The following is a 19,538-nucleotide window of genomic DNA, read 5'->3' as shown; positions in this document are numbered from 1 at the left end:
GAAAACCGAGGCTCCATATGTTGTTGACTATGCGTGGATCCAAAGGGAACTTCCAGAGTGGTTGTTGTGGCCGAGTGGTTAAGGCGATGGACTAGAAATCCATTGGGGTCTCCCCGCGCAAGTTCGAATCCTGCCAACAACGAATGACAGTTTTAATCTCTCGGCGCAAATCGCTGTTGGACTACAGAAACTTCGGAGTAGTGAGGTATGCAGGTCCCTGCAGTAGCAGAAGAAACTGAAGACATGTTGAAGAGAGTGTGATCTTCTGCTTAACAAGCTTCCTTGTGTGGCTTCAAATGTTCTTGCACAATCTTAGTAAATATGGGTCATTGATGGCTACATCAACAGTGCTTGCTGCAGTCCAATCCGAGCACAAGCTTTGCTACACAAAACCCCTCTCCATGTAGCGCTAGTGGTATAGTGGCTAGCATAGCTGCCTTCCAAGCAGTTGACCTGGTTTTGATTCCCAGCTATCGCAGCTGGTTTCTTGGCATCCTCCAGAGTACACAATCTGCTTGTGTTGTTCTTTCCTAAATGTTATCAGTATGAGACATGGAAGGCACCTTACACAACGGTTGTTGTTATATTGCAAAGCAAAGGCGCATCCCACGACCTCTACCGCTTTCGATCCATGTTAAATTATGGATAACTGTAATATTAAAAAGTTTTCCTCCAGTCAAATGTTGCCACTGGTCATTAGAGATATAGGAAAAAATGTCATCCCTCCCCCGGATTTGGGCTCAAACAGGCGATTGTGGTATAGTGGTGAGCATAGCTGCCTTCCAAGCAGTTGACCTGGGTTCGATTCCCGGCCATCGCAACCAAGCATTATATTTGCATCTTGCAGCCAAGAAAGCTTACAACCTTCAGCTACGATTTGGTTGACAGACATTAGGTACAAACTGCTGGCAGTGGAGGAGGGGTACAGCAACATGTTGGGTTGTCGTGGCCGGGTGTTTAAGGCGATGGACTTGAAATGCGTTGGGTTTTCCCTGAGCACTTTCGTATACTGCCGATATCGTTATTTCTCATGTTGCATCTGCTGAATTGTTGGAGTTTGATCCTGGAAAGCAGGTCAGTTGCTTGCAAAGACTTTCCAATTTCCTGAGCGCTTACACACTCAGCGGCTCGTCTCCCCGTGTCAATCCGGTGACTCACAGACTTTTCTCAGCTGTTCAAGATATTGTATCGTCATCGAGAGCACTACTTATTAGTTATGAGCAATGTCATCATTGGCCCCCAGACAGTACTGGTTCGACGATTGTCTTGTGTGCTCAGCATGCACAGGGGATGTTGCTCAGTGGTACAGCGCATGCTTTGCATGTATGAGGCCCCGGGTTCATTAGCCGATATTTCCATCAGCATAACTTCTGCTGACCTCGTCTTCAATTCTCAGAATGTGTGAGCTGAACATTTTCCACACAAGAAGTACATTCTCTTTGAACTTTGAGGGTTACATGCAGTTCGCAACAGCCTGCAGTAACTGACACAGCTCTTCTCAGAAGGCAAAGGTTCCTTTCTTGCACTCAGAGTTGCTATACATTTTCTGTCATGGCTAGCACATATTTCCCTCCATTTCATTTCATTTCAAGGTGTGTATTGAGGGTAATATGGCCCATGGAAAAAAAGAAGGCTTTTTGAAACAGGGATTTTGAGGCAGTTTGTGAAAGGGAAAACCGAGGCTCCATATGTTGTTGACTATGCGTGGATCCAAAGGGAACTTCCAGAGTGGTTGTTGTGGCTGAGTGGTTAAGGCGATGGACTAGAATTCCATTGGGGTCTCCCCACGCAAGTTCGAATCCTGCCAACAACGAATGACAGTTTTAATCTCTCGGCGCAAATCGCTGTTGGACTACAGAAACTTCGGAGTAGTGAGGTATGCAGGTCCCTGCAGTAGCAGAAGAAACTGAAGACATGTTGAAGAGAGTGTGATCTTCTGCTTAACAAGCTTCCTTGCGTGGCTTCAAATGTTCTTGCACAATCTTAGTAAATATGGGTCATTGATGGCTACATCAACAGTGCTTGCTGCAGTCCAATCCGAGCACAAGCTTTGCTACACAAAACCCCTCTCCATGTAGCGCTAGTGGTATAGTGGCTAGCATAGCTGCCTTCCAAGCAGTTGACCTGGTTTTGATTCCCAGCTATCGCAGCTGGTTTCTTGGCATCCTCCAGAGTACACAATCTGCTTGTGTTGTTCTTTCCTAAATGTTATCAGTATGAGACATGGAAGGCACCTTACACAACGGTTGTTGTTATATTGCAAAGCAAAGGCGCATCCCACGACCTCTACCGCTTTCGATCCATGTTAAATTATGGATAACTGTAATATTAAAAAGTTTTCCTCCAGTCAAATGTTGCCACTGGTCATTAGAGAGATAGGAAAAATTTTCATCCCTCCCCCGGATTTGGGTTCAAACAGGCGATGGTGGTATAGTGGTGAGCATAGCTGCCTTCCAAGCAGTTTACCTGTGTTCGATTCCCGGCCATCGCAACCGAGCATTATATTTGCATCTTGCAGCCAAGAAAGCTTACAACCTTCAGCTACGATTTGGTTGACAGACATTAGGTACAAACTGCTGGCAGTGGAGGAGGGGTACAGCAACATGTTGGGTTGTCGTGGCCGGGTGTTTAAGGCGATGGACTTGAAATGCGTTGGGTTTTCCCTGAGCAGTTTCGTATACTGCCGATATCGTTATTTCTCATGTTGCATCTGCTGAATTGTTGGAGTTTGATCCTGGAAAGCAGGTCAGTTGCTTGCAAAGACTTTCCAATTTCCTGAGCGCTTACACACTCAGCGGCTCGTCTCCCCGTGTCAATCCGGTGACTCACAGACTTTTCTCAGCTGTTCAAGATATTGTATCGTCATCGAGAGCACTACTTATTAGTTATGAGCAATGTCATCATTGGCCCCCAGACAGTACTGGTTCGACGATTGTCTTGTGTGCTCAGCATGCACAGGGGATGTTGCTCAGTGGTACAGCGCATGCTTTGCATGTATGAGGCCCCGGGTTCATTAGCCGGTATTTCCATCAGCATAACTTCTGCTGACCTCGTCTTCAACTCTCAGAATGTGTGAGCTGAACATTTTCCACACAAGAAGTACATTCTCTTTGAACTTTGAGGGTTACATGCAGTTCGCAACAGCCTGCAGTAACTGACACAGCTCTTCTCAGAAGGCAAAGGTTCCTTTCTTGCACTCAGAGTTGCTATACATTTTCTGTCATGGCTAGCACATATTTCCCTCCATTTCATTTCATTTCAAGGTGTGTATTGAGGGTAATATGGCCCATGGAAAAAAAGAAGGCTTTTTGAAACAGGGATTTTGAGGCAGTTTGTGAAAGGGAAAACCGAGGCTCCATATGTTGTTGACTATGCGTGGATCCAAAGGGAACTTTCAGAGTGGTTGTTGTGGCCGAGTGGTTAAGGCGATGGACTAGAAATCCATTGGGGTCTCCCCGTGCAAGTTCGAATCCTGCCAACAACGAATGACAGTTTACATCTCTCGGCGCAAATCGCTGTTGGACTACAGAAACTTCGGAGTAGTGAGGTATGCAGGTCCCTGCAGTAGCAGAAGAAACTGAAGACATGTTGAAGAGAGTGTGATCTTCTGCTTAACAAGCTTCCTTGCGTGGCTACATCAACAGTGCTTGCTGCAGTCCAATCCGAGCACAAGCTTTGCTACACAAAACCCCTCTCCATGTAGCGCTAGTGGTATAGTGGCTAGCATAGCTGCCTTCCAAGCAGTTGACCTGGTTTTGATTCCCAGCTATCGCAGCTGGTTTCTTGGCATCCTCCAGAGTACACAATCTGCTTGTGTTGTTCTTTCCTAAATGTTATCAGTATGAGACATGGAAGGCACCTTACACAACGGTTGTTGTTATATTGCAAAGCAAAGGCGCATCCCACGACCTCTACCGCTTTCGATCCATGTTAAATTATGGATAACTGTAATATTAAAAAGTTTTCCTCCAGTCAAATGTTGCCACTGGTCATTAGAGAGATAGGAAAAATTTTCATCCCTCCCCCGGATTTGGGCTCAAACAGGCGATTGTGGTATAGTGGTGAGCATAGCTGCCTTCCAAGCAGTTGACCTGGGTTCGATTCCCGGCCATCGCAACCAAGCATTATATTTGCATCTTGCAGCCAAGAAAGCTTACAACCTTCAGCTACGATTTGGTTGACAGACATTAGGTACAAACTGCTGGCAGTGGAGGAGGGGTACAGCGACATGTTGGGTTGTCGTGGCCGGGTGTTTAAGGCGATGGACTTGAAATGCGTTGGGTTTTCCCTGAGCACTTTCGTATACTGCCGATATCGTTATTTCTCATGTTGCATCTGCTGAATTGTTGGAGTTTGATCCTGGAAAGCAGGTCAGTTGCTTGCAAAGACTTTCCAATTTCCTGAGCGCTTACACACTCAGCGGCTCGTCTCCCCGTGTCAATCCGGTGACTCACAGACTTTTCTCAGCTGTTCAAGATATTGTATCGTCATCGAGAGCACTACTTATTAGTTATGAGAAATGTCATCATTGGCCCCCAGACATTACTGGTTCGACGATTGTCTTGTGTGCTCAGCATGCACAGGGGATGTTGCTCAGTGGTACAGCGCATGCTTTGCATGTATGAGGCCCCCGGGTTCATTAGCCGGTATTTCCATCAGCATAACTTCTGCTGACCTCGTCTTCAACTCTCAGAATGTGTGAGCTGAACATTTTCCACACAAGAAGTACATTCTCTTTGAACTTTGAGGGTTACATGCAGTTCGCAACAGCCTGCAGTAATTGACACAGCTCTTCTCAGAAGGCAAAGGTTCCTTTCTTGCACTCAGAGTTGCTATACATTTTCTGTCATGGCTAGCACATATTTCCCTCCATTTCATTTCATTTCAAGGTGTGTATTGAGGGTAATATGGCCCATGGAAAAAAAGAAGGCTTTTTGAAACAGGGATTTTGAGGCAGTTTGTGAAAGGGAAAACCGAGGCTCCATATGTTGTTGACTATGCGTGGATCCAAAGGGAACTTCCAGAGTGGTTGTTGTGGCCGAGTGGTTAAGGCGATGGACTAGAAATCCATTGGGGTCTCCCCGCGCAAGTTCGTATCCTGCCAACAACGAATGACAGTTTTAATCTCTCGGCGCAAATCGCTGTTGGACTACAGAAACTTCGGAGTAGTGAGGTATGCAGGTCCCTGCAGTAGCAGAAGAAACTGAAGACATGTTGAAGAGAGTGTGATCTTCTGCTTAACAAGCTTCCTTGCGTGGCTTCAAATGTTCTTGCACAATCTTAGTAAATATGGGTCATTGATGGCTACATCAACAGTGCTTGCTGCAGTCCAATCCAAGCACAAGCTTTGCTACACAAAACCCCTCTCCATGTAGCGCTAGTGGTATAGTGGCTAGCATAGCTGCCTTCCAAGCAGTTGACCTGGTTTTGATTCCCAGCTATCGCAGCTGGTTTCTTGGCATCCTCCAGAGTACACAATCTGCTTGTGTTGTTCTTTCCTAAATGTTATCAGTATGAGACATGGAAGGCACCTTACACAACGGTTGTTGTTATATTGCAAAGCAAAGGCGCATCCCACGACCTCTACCGCTTTCGATCCATGTTAAATTATGGATAACTGTAATATTAAAAAGTTTTCCTCCAGTCAAATGTTGCCACTGGTCATTAGAGAGATAAGAAAAATTTTCATCCCTCCCCCGGATTTGGGTTCAAACAGGTGATGGTGGTATAGTGGTGAGCATAGCTGCCTTCCAAGCAGTTGACCCGGGTTCGATTCCCGGCCATCGCAACCGAGCATTATATTTGCATCTTGCAGCCAAGAAAGCTTACAACCTTCAGCTACGATTTGGTTGACAGACATTAGGTACAAACTGCTGGCAGTGGAGGAGGGGTACAGCGACATGTTGGGTTGTCGTGGCCGGGTGTTTAAGGCGATGGACTTGAAATGCGTTGGGTTTTCCCTGAGCACTTTCGTATACTGCCGATATCGTTATTTCTCATGTTGCATCTGCTGAATTGTTGGAGTTTGATCCTGGAAAGCAGGTCAGTTGCTTGCAAAGACTTTCCAATTTCCTGAGCGCTTACACACTCAGCGGCTCGTCTCCCCGTGTCAATCCGGTGACTCACAGACTTTTCTCAGCTGTTCAAGATATTGTATCGTCATCGAGAGCACTACTTATTAGTTATGAGCAATGTCATCATTGGCCCCCAGACAGTACTGGTTCGACGATTGTCTTGTGTGCTCAGCATGCACAGGGGATGTTGCTCAGTGGTACAGCGAATGCTTTACATGTATGAGGCCCCGGGTTCATTAGCCGATATTTCCATCAGCATAACTTCTGCTGACCTCGTCTTCAATTCTCAGAATGTGTGAGCTGAACATTTTCCACACAAGAAGTACATTCTCTTTGAACTTTGAGGGTTACATGCAGTTCGCAACAGCCTGCAGTAACTGACACAGCTCTTCTCAGAAGGCAAAGGTTCCTTTCTTGCACTCAGAGTTGCTATACATTTTCTGTCATGGCTAGCACATATTTCCCTCCATTTCATTTCATTTCAAGGTGTGTATTGAGGGTAATATGGCCCATGGAAAAAAAGAAGGCTTTTTGAAACAGGGATTTTGAGGCAGTTTGTGAAAGGGAAAACCGAGGCTCCATATGTTGTTGACTATGCGTGGATCCAAAGGGAACTTCCGGAGTGGTTGTTGTGGCCGAGTGGTTAAGGCGATGGACTAGAAATCCATTGGGGTCTCCCCGCGCAAGTTCGAATCCTGCCAACAACGAATGACAGTTTTAATCTCTCGGCGCAAATCGCTGTTGGACTACAGAAACTTCGGAGTAGTGAGGTATGCAGGTCGCTGCAGTAGCAGAAGAAACTGAAGACATGTTGAAGAGAGTGTGATCTTCTGCTTAACAAGCTTCCTTGTGTGGCTTCAAATGTTCTTGCACAATCTTAGTAAATATGGGTCATTGATGGCTACATCAACAGTGCTTGCTGCAGTCCAATCCGAGCACAAGCTTTGCTACACAAAACCCCTCTCCATGTAGCGCTAGTGGTATAGTGGCTAGCATAGCTGCCTTCCAAGCAGTTGACCTGGTTTTGATTCCCAGCTATCGCAGCTGGTTTCTTGGCATCCTCCAGAGTACACAATCTGCTTGTGTTGTTCTTTCCTAAATGTTATCAGTATGAGACATGGAAGGCACCTTACACAACGGTTGTTGTTATATTGCAAAGCAAAGGCGCATCCCACGACCTCTACCGCTTTCGATCCATGTTAAATTATGGATAACTGTAATATTAAAAAGTTTTCCTCCAGTCAAATGTTGCCACTGGTCATTAGAGATATAGGAAAAAATGTCATCCCTCCCCCGGATTTGGGCTCAAACAGGCGATTGTGGTATAGTGGTGAGCATAGCTGCCTTCCAAGCAGTTGACCTGGGTTCGATTCCCGGCCATCGCAACCAAGCATTATATTTGCATCTTGCAGCCAAGAAAGCTTACAACCTTCAGCTACGATTTGGTTGACAGACATTAGGTACAAACTGCTGGCAGTGGAGGAGGGGTACAGCAACATGTTGGGTTGTCGTGGCCGGGTGTTTAAGGCGATGGACTTGAAATGCGTTGGGTTTTCCCTGAGCACTTTCGTATACTGCCGATATCGTTATTTCTCATGTTGCATCTGCTGAATTGTTGGAGTTTGATCCTGGAAAGCAGGTCAGTTGCTTGCAAAGACTTTCCAATTTCCTGAGCGCTTACACACTCAGCGGCTCGTCTCCCCGTGTCAATCCGGTGACTCACAGACTTTTCTCAGCTGTTCAAGATATTGTATCGTCATCGAGAGCACTACTTATTAGTTATGAGCAATGTCATCATTGGCCCCCAGACAGTACTGGTTCGACGATTGTCTTGTGTGCTCAGCATGCACAGGGGATGTTGCTCAGTGGTACAGCGCATGCTTTGCATGTATGAGGCCCCGGGTTCATTAGCCGGTATTTCCATCAGCATAACTTCTGCTGACCTCGTCTTCAACTCTCAGAATGTGTGAGCTGAACATTTTCCACACAAGAAGTACATTCTCTTTGAACTTTGAGGGTTACATGCAGTTCGCAACAGCCTGCAGTAATTGACACAGCTCTTCTCAGAAGGCAAAGGTTCCTTTCTTGCACTCAGAGTTGCTATACATTTTCTGTCATGGCTAGCACATATTTCCCTCCATTTCATTTCATTTCAAGGTGTGTATTGAGGGTAATATGGCCCATGGAAAAAAAGAAGGCTTTTTGAAACAGGGATTTTGAGGCAGTTTGTGAAAGGGAAAACCGAGGCTCCATATGTTGTTGACTATGCGTGGATCCAAAGGGAACTTCCAGAGTGGTTGTTGTGGCCGAGTGGTTAAGGCGATGGACTAGAAATCCATTGGGGTCTCCCCGCGCAAGTTCGAATCCTGCCAACAACGAATGACAGTTTTAATCTCTCGGCGCAAATCGCTGTTGGACTACAGAAACTTCGGAGTAGTGAGGTATGCAGGTCCCTGCAGTAGCAGAAGAAACTGAAGACATGTTGAAGAGAGTGTGATCTTCTGCTTAACAAGCTTCCTTGCGTGGCTTCAAATGTTCTTGCACAATCTTAGTAAATATGGGTCATTGATGGCTACATCAACAGTGCTTACTGCAGTCCAATCCAAGCACAAGCTTTGCTACACAAAACCCCTCTCCATGTAGCGCTAGTGGTATAGTGGCTAGCATAGCTGCCTTCCAAGCAGTTGACCTGGTTTTGATTCCCAGCTATCGCAGCTGGTTTCTTGGCATCCTCCAGAGTACACAATCTGCTTGTGTTGTTCTTTCCTAAATGTTATCAGTATGAGACATGGAAGGCACCTTACACAACGGTTGTTGTTATATTGCAAAGCAAAGGCGCATCCCACGACCTCTACCGCTTTCGATCCATGTTAAATTATGGATAACTGTAATATTAAAAAGTTTTCCTCCAGTCAAATGTTGCCACTGGTCATTAGAGAGATAGGAAAAATTTTCATCCCTCCCCCGGATTTGGGTTCAAACAGGCGATGGTGGTATAGTGGTGAGCATAGCTGCCTTCCAAGCAGTTGACCCGGGTTCGATTCCCGGCCATCGCAACCGAGCATTATATTTGCATCTTGCAGCCAAGAAAGCTTACAACCTTCAGCTACGATTTGGTTGACAGACATTAGGTACAAACTGCTGGCAGTGGAGGAGGGGTACAGCAACATGTTGGGTTGTCGTGGCCGGGTGTTTAAGGCGATGGACTTGAAATGCGTTGGGTTTTCCCTGAGCACTTTCGTATACTGCCGATATCGTTATTTCTCATGTTGCATCTGCTGAATTGTTGGAGTTTGATCCTGGAAAGCAGGTCAGTTGCTTGCAAAGACTTTCCAATTTCCTGAGCGCTTACACACTCAGCGGCTCGTCTCCCCGTGTCAATCCGGTGACTCACAGACTTTTCTCAGCTGTTCAAGATATTGTATCGTCATCGAGAGCACTACTTATTAGCTATGAGAAATGTCATCATTGGCCCCCAGACAGTACTGGTTCGACGATTGTCTTGTGTGCTCAGCATGCACAGGGGATGTTGCTCAGTGGTACAGCGCATGCTTTGCATGTATGAGGCCCCGGGTTCATTAGCCGGTATTTCCATCAGCATAACTTCTGCTGACCTCGTCTTCAACTCTCAGAATGTGTGAGCTGAACATTTTCCACACAAGAAGTACATTCTCTTTGAACTTTGAGGGTTACATGCAGTTCGCAACAGCCTGCAGTAATTGACACAGCTCTTCTCAGAAGGCAAAGGTTCCTTTCTTGCACTCAGAGTTGCTATACATTTTCTGTCATGGCTAGCACATATTTCCCTCCATTTCATTTCATTTCAAGGTGTGTATTGAGGGTAATATGGCCCATGGAAAAAAAGAAGGCTTTTTGAAACAGGGATTTTGAGGCAGTTTGTGAAAGGGAAAACCGAGGCTCCATATGTTGTTGACTATGCGTGGATCCAAAGGGAACTTCCAGAGTGGTTGTTGTGGCCGAGTGGTTAAGGCGATGGACTAGAAATCCATTGGGGTCTCCCCGCGCAAGTTCGAATCCTGCCAACAACGAATGACAGTTTTAATCTCTCGGCGCAAATCGCTGTTGGACTACAGAAACTTCGGAGTAGTGAGGTATGCAGGTCCCTGCAGTAGCAGAAGAAACTGAAGACATGTTGAAGAGAGTGTGATCTTCTGCTTAACAAGCTTCCTTGCGTGGCTTCAAATGTTCTTGCACAATCTTAGTAAATATGGGTCATTGATGGCTACATCAACAGTGCTTGCTGCAGTCCAATCCAAGCACAAGCTTTGCTACACAAAACCCCTCTCCATGTAGCGCTAGTGGTATAGTGGCTAGCATAGCTGCCTTCCAAGCAGTTGACCTGGTTTTGATTCCCAGCTATCGCAGCTGGTTTCTTGGCATCCTCCAGAGTACACAATCTGCTTGTGTTGTTCTTTCCTAAATGTTATCAGTATGAGACATGGAAGGCACCTTACACAACGGTTGTTGTTATATTGCAAAGCAAAGGCGCATCCCACGACCTCTACCGCTTTCGATCCATGTTAAATTATGGATAACTGTAATATTAAAAAGTTTTCCTCCAGTCAAATGTTGCCACTGGTCATTAGAGAGATAGGAAAAATTTTCATCCCTCCCCCGGATTTGGGTTCAAACAGGCGATGGTGGTATAGTGGTGAGCATAGCTGCCTTCCAAGCAGTTGACCCGGGTTCGATTCCCAGCCATCGCAACAGAGCATTATATTTGCATCTTGCAGCCAAGAAAGCTTACAACCTTCAGCTACGATTCGGTTGACAGACATTAGGTACAAACTGCTGGCAGTGGAGGAGGGGTACAGCGACATGTTGGGTTGTCGTGGCCGGGTGTTTAAGGCGATGGACTTGAAATGCGTTGGGTTTTCCCTGAGCAGCTTCGTATACTGCCAATATCGTTATTTCTCATGTTGCATCTGCTGAATTGTTGGAGTTTGATCCTGGAAAGCAGGTCAGTTGCTTGCAAAGACTTTCCAATTTCCTGAGCGCTTACACACTCAGCGGCTCGTCTCCCCGTGTCAATCCGGTGACTCACAGACTTTTCTCAGCTGTTCAAGATATTGTATCGTCATCGAGAGCACTACTTATTAGCTATGAGAAATGTCATCATTGGCCCCCAGACAGTACTGGTTCGACGATTGTCTTGTGTGCTCAGCATGCACAGGGGATGTTGCTCAGTGGTACAGCGCATGCTTTACATGTATGAGGCCCCGGGTTCATTAGCCGGTATTTCCATCAGCATAACTTCTGCTGACCTCGTCTTCAACTCTCAGAATGTGTGAGCTGAACATTTTCCACACAAGAAGTACATTCTCTTTGAACTTTGAGGGTTACATGCAGTTCGCAACAGCCTGCAGTAATTGACACAGCTCTTCTCAGAAGGCAAAGGTTCCTTTCTTGCACTCAGAGTTGCTATACATTTTCTGTCATGGCTAGCACATATTTCCCTCCATTTCATTTCATTTCAAGGTGTGTATTGAGGGTAATATGGCCCATGGAAAAAAAGAAGGCTTTTTGAAACAGGGATTTTGAGGCAGTTTGTGAAAGGGAAAACCGAGGCTCCATATGTTGTTGACTATGCGTGGATCCAAAGGGAACTTCCAGAGTGGTTGTTGTGGCCGAGTGGTTAAGGCGATGGACCAGAAATCCATTGGGGTCTCACCGCGCAAGTTCAAATCCTGCCAACAACGAATGACAGTTTTAATCTCTCGGCGCAAATCGCTGTTGGACTACAGAAACTTCGGAGTAGTGAGGTATGCAGGTCCCTGCAGTAGCAGAAGAAACTGAAGACATGTTGAAGAGAGTGTGATCTTCTGCTTAACAAGCTTCCTTGCGTGGCTTCAAATGTTCTTGCACAATCTTAGTAAATATGGGTCATTGATGGCTACATCAACAGTGCTTGCTGCAGTCCAATCCGAGCACAAGCTTTGCTACACAAAACCCCTCTCCATGTAGCGCTAGTGGTATAGTGGCTAGCATAGCTGCCTTCCAAGCAGTTGACCTGGTTTTGATTCCCAGCTATCGCAGCTGGTTTCTTGGCATCCTCCAGAGTACACAATCTGCTTGTGTTGTTCTTTCCTAAATGTTATCAGTATGAGACATGGAAGGCACCTTACACAACGGTTGTTGTTATATTGCAAAGCAAAGGCGCATCCCACGACCTCTACCGCTTTCGATCCATGTTAAATTATGGATAACTGTAATATTAAAAAGTTTTCCTCCAGTCAAATGTTGCCACTGGTCATTAGAGAGATAGGAAAAATTTTCATCCCTCCCCCGGATTTGGGTTCAAACAGGCGATGGTGGTATAGTGGTGAGCATAGCTGCCTTCCAAGCAGTTGACCCGGGTTCGATTCCCGGCCATCGCAACAGAGCATTATATTTGCATCTTGCAGCCAAGAAAGCTTACAACCTTCAGCTACGATTCGGTTGACAGACATTAGGTACAAACTGCTGGCAGTGGAGGAGGGGTACAGCGACATGTTGGGTTGTCGTGGCCGGGTGTTTAAGGCGATGGACTTGAAATGCGTTGGGTTTTCCCTGAGCAGCTTCGTATACTGCCAATATCGTTATTTCTCATGTTGCATCTGCTGAATTGTTGGAGTTTGATCCTGGAAAGCAGGTCAGTTGCTTGCAAAGACTTTCCAATTTCCTGAGCGCTTACACACTCAGCGGCTCGTCTCCCCGTGTCAATCCGGTGACTCACAGACTTTTCTCAGCTGTTCAAGATATTGTATCGTCATCGAGAGCACTACTTATTAGTTATGAGCAATGTCATCATTGGCCCCCAGACAGTACTGGTTCGACGATTGTCTTGTGTGCTCAGCATGCACAGGGGATGTTGCTCAGTGGTACAGCGCATGCTTTGCATGTATGAGGCCCCGGGTTCATTAGCCGGTATTTCCATCAGCATAACTTCTGCTGACCTCGTCTTCAACTCTCAGAATGTGTGAGCTGAACATTTTCCACACAAGAAGTACATTCTCTTTGAACTTTGAGGGTTACATGCAGTTCGCAACAGCCTGCAGTAATTGACACAGCTCTTCTCAGAAGGCAAAGGTTCCTTTCTTGCACTCAGAGTTGCTATACATTTTCTGTCATGGCTAGCACATATTTCCCTCCATTTCATTTCATTTCAAGGTGTGTATTGAGGGTAATATGGCCCATGGAAAAAAAGAAGGCTTTTTGAAACAGGGATTTTGAGGCAGTTTGTGAAAGGGAAAACCGAGGCTCCATATGTTGTTGACTATGCGTGGATCCAAAGGGAACTTCCAGAGTGGTTGTTGTGGCCGAGTGGTTAAGGCGATGGATTTGAAATCCATTGGGGTCTCCCCGCCCAAGTTCGAATCCTGCTAACAACGAATGACAGTTTTAATCTCTCGGCGCAAATCGCTGTTGGACTACAGAAACTTCGGAGTAGTGAGGTATGCAGGTCCCTGCAGTAGCAGAAGAAACTGAAGACATGTTGAAGAGAGTGTGATCTTCTGCTTAACAAGCTTCCTTGCGTGGCTTCAAATGTTCTTGCACAATCTTAGTAAATATGGGTCATTGATGGCTACATCAACAGTGCTTGCTGCAGTCCAATCCAAGCACAAGCTTTGCTACACAAAACCCCTCTCCATGTAGCGCTAGTGGTATAGTGGCTAGCATAGCTGCCTTCCAAGCAGTTGACCTGGTTTTGATTCCCAGCTATCGCAGCTGGTTTCTTGGCATCCTCCAGAGTACACAATCTGCTTGTGTTGTTCTTTCCTAAATGTTATCAGTATGAGACATGGAAGGCACCTTACACAACGGTTGTTGTTATATTGCAAAGCAAAGGCGCATCCCACGACCTCTACCGCTTTCGATCCATGTTAAATTATGGATAACTGTAATATTAAAAAGTTTTCCTCCAGTCAAATGTTGCCACTGGTCATTAGAGAGATAGGAAAAATTTTCATCCCTCCCCCGGATTTGGGTTCAAACAGGTGATGGTGGTATAGTGGTGAGCATAGCTGCCTTCCAAGCAGTTGACCCGGGTTCGATTCCCAGCCATCGCAACCAAGCATTATATTTGCATCTTGCAGCCAAGAAAGCTTACAACCTTCAGCTACGATTTGGTTGACAGACATTAGGTACAAACTGCTGGCAGTGGAGGAGGGGTACAGCGACATGTTGGGTTGTCGTGGCCGGGTGTTTAAGGCGATGGACTTGAAATGCGTTGGGTTTTCCCTGAGCAGTTTCGTATACTGCCGATATCGTTATTTCTCATGTTGCATCTGCCGAATTGTTGGAGTTTGATCCTGGAAAGCAGGTCAGTTGCTTGCAAAGACTTTCCAATTTCCTGAGCGCTTACACACTCAGCGGCTCGTCTCCCCGTGTCAATCCGGTGACTCACAGACTTTTCTCAGCTGTTCAAGATATTGTATCGTCATCGAGAGCACTACTTATTAGTTATGAGCAATGTCATCATTGGCCCCCAGACAGTACTGGTTCGACGATTGTCTTGTGTGCTCAGCATGCACAGGGGATGTTGCTCAGTGGTACAGCGCATGCTTTGCATGTATGAGGCCCCGGGTTCATTAGCCGGTATTTCCATCAGCATAACTTCTGCTGACCTCGTCTTCAACTCTCAGAATGTGTGAGCTGAACATTTTCCACACAAGAAGTACATTCTCTTTGAACTTTGAGGGTTACATGCAGTTCGCAACAGCCTGCAGTAATTGACACAGCTCTTCTCAGAAGGCAAAGGTTCCTTTCTTGCACTCAGAGTTGCTATACATTTTCTGTCATGGCTAGCACATATTTCCCTCCATTTCATTTCATTTCAAGGTGTGTATTGAGGGTAATATGGCCCATGGAAAAAAAGAAGGCTTTTTGAAACAGGGATTTTGAGGCAGTTTGTGAAAGGGAAAACCGAGGCTCCATATGTTGTTGACTATGCGTGGATCCAAAGGGAACTTTCAGAGTGGTTGTTGTGGCCGAGTGGTTAAGGCGATGGACTAGAAATCCATTGGGGTCTCCCCGCGCAAGTTCAAATCCTGCCAACAACGAATGACAGTTTTAATCTCTCGGCGCAAATCGCTGTTGGACTACAGAAACTTCGGAGTAGTGAGGTATGCAGGTCCCTGCAGTAGCAGAAGAAACTGAAGACATGTTGAAGAGAGTGTGATCTTCTGCTTAACAAGCTTCCTTGCGTGGCTTCAAATGTTCTTGCACAATCTTAGTAAATATGGGTCATTGATGGCTACATCAACAGTGCTTGCTGCAGTCCAATCCGAGCACAAGCTTTGCTACACAAAACCCCTCTCCATGTAGCGCTAGTGGTATAGTGGCTAGCATAGCTGCCTTCCAAGCAGTTGACCTGGTTTTGATTCCCAGCTATCGCAGCTGGTTTCTTGGCATCCTCCAGAGTACACAATCTGCTTGTGTTGTTCTTTCCTAAATGTTATCAGTATGAGACATGGAAGGCACCTTACACAACGGTTGTTGTTATATTGCAAAGCAAAGGCGCATCCCACGACCTCTACCGCTTTCGATCCATGTTAAATTATGGATAACTGTAATATTAAAAAGTTTTCCTCCAGTCAAATGTTGCCACTGGTCATTAGAGAGATAGGAAAAATTTTCATCCCTCCCCCGGATTTGGGTTCAAACAGGCGATGGTGGTATAGTGGTGAGCATAGCTGCCTTCCAAGCAGTTGACCCGGGTTCGATTCCCGGCCATCGCAACAGAGCATTATATTTGCATCTTGCAGCCAAGAAAGCTTACAACCTTCAGCTACGATTTGGTTGACAGACATTAGGTACAAACTGCTGGCAGTGGAGGAGGGGTACAGCGACATGTTGGGTTGTCGTGGCCGGGTGTTTAAGGCGATGGACTTGAAATGCGTTGGGTTTTCCCTGAGCAGCTTCGTATACTGCCAATATCGTTATTTCTCATGTTGCATCTGCTGAATTGTTGGAGTTTGATCCTGGAAAGCAGGTCAGTTGCTTGCAAAGACTTTCCAATTTCCTGAGCGCTTACACACTCAGCGGCTCGTCTCCCCGTGTCAATCCGGTGACTCACAGACTTTTCTCAGCTGTTCAAGATATTGTATCGTCATCGAGAGCACTACTTATTAGCTATGAGAAATGTCATCATTGGCCCCCAGACAGTACTGGTTCGACGATTGTCTTGTGTGCTCAGCATGCACAGGGGATGTTGCTCAGTGGTACAGCGCATGCTTTGCATGTATGAGGCCCCGGGTTCATTAGCCGGTATTTCCATCAGCATAACTTCTGCTGACCTCGTCTTCAACTCTCAGAATGTGTGAGCTGAACATTTTCCACACAAGAAGTACATTCTCTTTGAACTTTGAGGGTTACATGCAGTTCGCAACAGCCTGCAGTAATTGACACAGCTCTTCTCAGAAGGCAAAGGTTCCTTTCTTGCACTCAGAGTTGCTATACATTTTCTGTCATGGCTAGCACATATTTCCCTCCATTTCATTTCATTTCAAGGTGTGTATTGAGGGTAATATGGCCCATGGAAAAAAAGAAGGCTTTTTGAAACAGGGATTTTGAGGCAGTTTGTGAAAGGGAAAACCGAGGCTCCATATGTTGTTGACTATGCGTGGATCCAAAGGGAACTTCCAGAGTGGTTGTTGTGGCCGAGTGGTTAAGGCGATGGACTAGAAATCCATTGGGGTCTCCCCGCGCAAGTTCGAATCCTGCCAACAACGAATGACAGTTTTAATCTCTCGGCGCAAATCGCTGTTGGACTACAGAAACTTCGGAGTAGTGAGGTATGCAGGTCCCTGCAGTAGCAGAAGAAACTGAAGACATGTTGAAGAGAGTGTGATCTTCTGCTTAACAAGCTTCCTTGCGTGGCTTCAAATGTTCTTGCACAATCTTAGTAAATATGGGTCATTGATGGCTACATCAACAGTGCTTGCTGCAGTCCAATCCGAGCACAAGCTTTGCTACACAAAATCCCTCTCCATGTAGCGCTAGTGGTATAGTGGCTAGCATAGCTGCCTTCCAAGCAGTTGACCTGGTTTTGATTCCCAGCTATCGCAGCTGGTTTCTTGGCATCCTCCAGAGTACACAATCTGCTTGTGTTGTTCTTTCCTAAATGTTATCAGTATGAGACATGGAAGGCACCTTACACAACGGTTGTTGTTATATTGCAAAGCAAAGGCGCATCCCACGACCTCTACCGCTTTCGATCCATGTTAAATTATGGATAACTGTAATATTAAAAAGTTTTCCTCCAGTCAAATGTTGCCACTGGTCATTAGAGAGATAGGAAAAATTTTCATCCCTCCCCCGGATTTGGGTTCAAACAGGCGATGGTGGTATAGTGGTGAGCATAGCTGCCTTCCAAGCAGTTGACCTGGGTTCGATTCCCGGCCATCGCAACCAAGCATTATATTTGCATCTTGCAGCCAAGAAAGCTTACAACCTTCAGCTACGATTTGGTTGACAGACATTAGGTACAAACTGCTGGCAGTGGAGGAGGGGTACAGCAACATGTTGGGTTGTCGTGGCCGGGTGTTTAAGGCGATGGACTTGAAATGCGTTGGGTTTTCCCTGAGCAGTTTCGTATACTGCCGATATCGTTATTTCTCATGTTGCATCTGCTGAATTGTTGGAGTTTGATCCTGGAAAGCAGGTCAGTTGCTTGCAAAGACTTTCCAATTTCCTGAGCGCTTACACACTCAGCGGCTCGTCTCCCCGTGTCAATCCGGTGACTCACAGACTTTTCTCAGCTGTTCAAGATATTGTATCGTCATCGAGAGCACTACTTATTAGCTATGAGAAATGTCATCATTGGCCCCCAGACAGTACTGGTTCGACGATTGTCTTGTGTGCTCAGCATGCACAGGGGATGTTGCTCAGTGGTACAGCGCATGCTTTGCATGTATGAGGCCCCGGGTTCATTAGCCGGTATTTCCATCAGCATAACTTCTGCTGACCTCGTCTTCAACTCTCAGAATGTGTGAGCTGAACATTTTCCACACAAGAAGTACATTCTCTTTGAACTTTGAGGGTTACATGCAGTTCGCAACAGCCTGCAGTAATTGACACAGCTCTTCTCAGAAGGCAAAGGTTCCTTTCTTGCACTCAGAGTTGCTATACATTTTCTGTCATGGCTAGCACATATTTCCCTCCATTTCATTTCATTTCAAGGTGTGTATTGAGGGTAATATGGCCCATGGAAAAAAAGAAGGCTTTTTGAAACAGGGATTTTGAGGCAGTTTGTGAAAGGGAAAACCGAGGCTCCATATGTTGTTGACTATGCGTGGATCCAAAGGGAACTTCCAGAGTGGTTGTTGTGGCCGAGTGGTTAAGGCGATGGACTAGAAATCCATTGGGGTCTCCCCGCGCAAGTTCGAATCCTGCCAACAACGAATGACAGTTTTAATCTCTCGGCGCAAATCGCTGTTGGACTACAGAAACTTCGGAGTAGTGAGGTATGCAGGTCCCTGCAGTAGCAGAAGAAACTGAAGACATGTTGAAGAGAGTGTGATCTTCTGCTTAACAAGCTTCCTTGCGTGGCTTCAAATGTTCTTGCACAATCTTAGTAAATATGGGTCATTGATGGCTACATCAACAGTGCTTGCTGCAGTCCAATCCAAGCACAAGCTTTGCTACACAAAACCCCTCTCCATGTAGCGCTAGTGGTATAGTGGCTAGCATAGCTGCCTTCCAAGCAGTTGACCTGGTTTTGATTCCCAGCTATCGCAGCTGGTTTCTTGGCATCCTCCAGAGTACACAATCTGCTTGTGTTGTTCTTTCCTAAATGTTATCAGTATGAGACATGGAAGGCACCTTACACAACGGTTGTTGTTATATTGCAAAGCAAAGGCGCATCCCACGACCTCTACCGCTTTCGATCCATGTTAAATTATGGATAACTGTAATATTAAAAAGTTTTCCTCCAGTCAAATGTTGCCACTGGTCATTAGAGAGATAGGAAAAATTTTCATCCCTCCCCCGGATTTGGGTTCAAACAGGTGATGGTGGTATAGTGGTGAGCATAGCTGCCTTCCAAGCAGTTGACCCGGGTTCAATTCCCAGCCATCGCAACCAAGCATTATATTTGCATCTTGCAGCCAAGAAAGCTTACAACCTTCAGCTACGATTTGGTTGACAGACATTAGGTACAAACTGCTGGCAGTGGAGGAGGGGTACAGCGACATGTTGGGTTGTCGTGGCCGGGTGTTTAAGGCGATGGACTTGAAATGCGTTGGGTTTTCCCTGAGCAGTTTCGTATACTGCCGATATCGTTATTTCTCATGTTGCATCTGCCGAATTGTTGGAGTTTGATCCTGGAAAGCAGGTCAGTTGCTTGCAAAGACTTTCCAATTTCCTGAGCGCTTACACACTCAGCGGCTCGTCTCCCCGTGTCAATCCGGTGACTCACAGACTTTTCTCAGCTGTTCAAGATATTGTATCGTCATCGAGAGC

General features: G+C 46.0%; 23 non-coding genes across 23 annotated transcripts; all 23 read left to right on the top strand.

Moving 5' to 3' along the window:
* The first annotated feature begins 60 nt into the window (after positions 1 to 60).
* On the top strand, positions 61 to 142 carry trnas-aga (transfer RNA serine (anticodon AGA)). The gene has a single exon. It is a non-coding gene; the product is annotated as a tRNA-Ser (tRNA).
* A 606-nt stretch (positions 143 to 748) lies between these two features.
* trnag-ucc (transfer RNA glycine (anticodon UCC)) lies at positions 749 to 820 on the top strand. Its single transcript has one exon. It is a non-coding gene; the product is annotated as a tRNA-Gly (tRNA).
* A 911-nt stretch (positions 821 to 1,731) lies between these two features.
* Positions 1,732 to 1,813, top strand: trnas-aga (transfer RNA serine (anticodon AGA)). Its single transcript has one exon. It is a non-coding gene; the product is annotated as a tRNA-Ser (tRNA).
* A 1,589-nt stretch (positions 1,814 to 3,402) lies between these two features.
* Positions 3,403 to 3,484, top strand: trnas-aga (transfer RNA serine (anticodon AGA)). The gene has a single exon. It is a non-coding gene; the product is annotated as a tRNA-Ser (tRNA).
* Positions 3,485 to 4,044: 560 nt separating this feature from the next.
* Positions 4,045 to 4,116, top strand: trnag-ucc (transfer RNA glycine (anticodon UCC)). Its single transcript has one exon. It is a non-coding gene; the product is annotated as a tRNA-Gly (tRNA).
* A 912-nt stretch (positions 4,117 to 5,028) lies between these two features.
* On the top strand, positions 5,029 to 5,110 carry trnas-aga (transfer RNA serine (anticodon AGA)). Its single transcript has one exon. It is a non-coding gene; the product is annotated as a tRNA-Ser (tRNA).
* Positions 5,111 to 5,716: 606 nt separating this feature from the next.
* trnag-ucc (transfer RNA glycine (anticodon UCC)) lies at positions 5,717 to 5,788 on the top strand. Its single transcript has one exon. It is a non-coding gene; the product is annotated as a tRNA-Gly (tRNA).
* A 911-nt stretch (positions 5,789 to 6,699) lies between these two features.
* Positions 6,700 to 6,781, top strand: trnas-aga (transfer RNA serine (anticodon AGA)). Its single transcript has one exon. It is a non-coding gene; the product is annotated as a tRNA-Ser (tRNA).
* Positions 6,782 to 7,387: 606 nt separating this feature from the next.
* trnag-ucc (transfer RNA glycine (anticodon UCC)) lies at positions 7,388 to 7,459 on the top strand. The gene has a single exon. It is a non-coding gene; the product is annotated as a tRNA-Gly (tRNA).
* A 911-nt stretch (positions 7,460 to 8,370) lies between these two features.
* On the top strand, positions 8,371 to 8,452 carry trnas-aga (transfer RNA serine (anticodon AGA)). The gene has a single exon. It is a non-coding gene; the product is annotated as a tRNA-Ser (tRNA).
* Positions 8,453 to 9,058: 606 nt separating this feature from the next.
* On the top strand, positions 9,059 to 9,130 carry trnag-ucc (transfer RNA glycine (anticodon UCC)). The gene has a single exon. It is a non-coding gene; the product is annotated as a tRNA-Gly (tRNA).
* Positions 9,131 to 10,041: 911 nt separating this feature from the next.
* Positions 10,042 to 10,123, top strand: trnas-aga (transfer RNA serine (anticodon AGA)). Its single transcript has one exon. It is a non-coding gene; the product is annotated as a tRNA-Ser (tRNA).
* A 606-nt stretch (positions 10,124 to 10,729) lies between these two features.
* On the top strand, positions 10,730 to 10,801 carry trnag-ucc (transfer RNA glycine (anticodon UCC)). The gene has a single exon. It is a non-coding gene; the product is annotated as a tRNA-Gly (tRNA).
* A 911-nt stretch (positions 10,802 to 11,712) lies between these two features.
* trnas-aga (transfer RNA serine (anticodon AGA)) lies at positions 11,713 to 11,794 on the top strand. Its single transcript has one exon. It is a non-coding gene; the product is annotated as a tRNA-Ser (tRNA).
* A 606-nt stretch (positions 11,795 to 12,400) lies between these two features.
* On the top strand, positions 12,401 to 12,472 carry trnag-ucc (transfer RNA glycine (anticodon UCC)). The gene has a single exon. It is a non-coding gene; the product is annotated as a tRNA-Gly (tRNA).
* Positions 12,473 to 13,383: 911 nt separating this feature from the next.
* trnas-uga (transfer RNA serine (anticodon UGA)) lies at positions 13,384 to 13,465 on the top strand. Its single transcript has one exon. It is a non-coding gene; the product is annotated as a tRNA-Ser (tRNA).
* A 606-nt stretch (positions 13,466 to 14,071) lies between these two features.
* On the top strand, positions 14,072 to 14,143 carry trnag-ucc (transfer RNA glycine (anticodon UCC)). The gene has a single exon. It is a non-coding gene; the product is annotated as a tRNA-Gly (tRNA).
* A 911-nt stretch (positions 14,144 to 15,054) lies between these two features.
* Positions 15,055 to 15,136, top strand: trnas-aga (transfer RNA serine (anticodon AGA)). The gene has a single exon. It is a non-coding gene; the product is annotated as a tRNA-Ser (tRNA).
* A 606-nt stretch (positions 15,137 to 15,742) lies between these two features.
* trnag-ucc (transfer RNA glycine (anticodon UCC)) lies at positions 15,743 to 15,814 on the top strand. Its single transcript has one exon. It is a non-coding gene; the product is annotated as a tRNA-Gly (tRNA).
* A 911-nt stretch (positions 15,815 to 16,725) lies between these two features.
* On the top strand, positions 16,726 to 16,807 carry trnas-aga (transfer RNA serine (anticodon AGA)). The gene has a single exon. It is a non-coding gene; the product is annotated as a tRNA-Ser (tRNA).
* Positions 16,808 to 17,413: 606 nt separating this feature from the next.
* On the top strand, positions 17,414 to 17,485 carry trnag-ucc (transfer RNA glycine (anticodon UCC)). Its single transcript has one exon. It is a non-coding gene; the product is annotated as a tRNA-Gly (tRNA).
* A 911-nt stretch (positions 17,486 to 18,396) lies between these two features.
* On the top strand, positions 18,397 to 18,478 carry trnas-aga (transfer RNA serine (anticodon AGA)). Its single transcript has one exon. It is a non-coding gene; the product is annotated as a tRNA-Ser (tRNA).
* Positions 18,479 to 19,084: 606 nt separating this feature from the next.
* trnag-ucc (transfer RNA glycine (anticodon UCC)) lies at positions 19,085 to 19,156 on the top strand. The gene has a single exon. It is a non-coding gene; the product is annotated as a tRNA-Gly (tRNA).
* The last annotated feature ends 382 nt before the right edge of the window (positions 19,157 to 19,538 follow it).

Source organism: Labrus bergylta, chromosome 15 (assembly GCF_963930695.1).
Source record: "Labrus bergylta chromosome 15, fLabBer1.1, whole genome shotgun sequence".
Lineage (NCBI taxonomy): Eukaryota > Metazoa > Chordata > Actinopteri > Labriformes > Labridae > Labrus > Labrus bergylta.
Note: the sequence above shows the minus strand (reverse complement) of the source record. Positions and strands in the feature narration are given on the sequence as shown.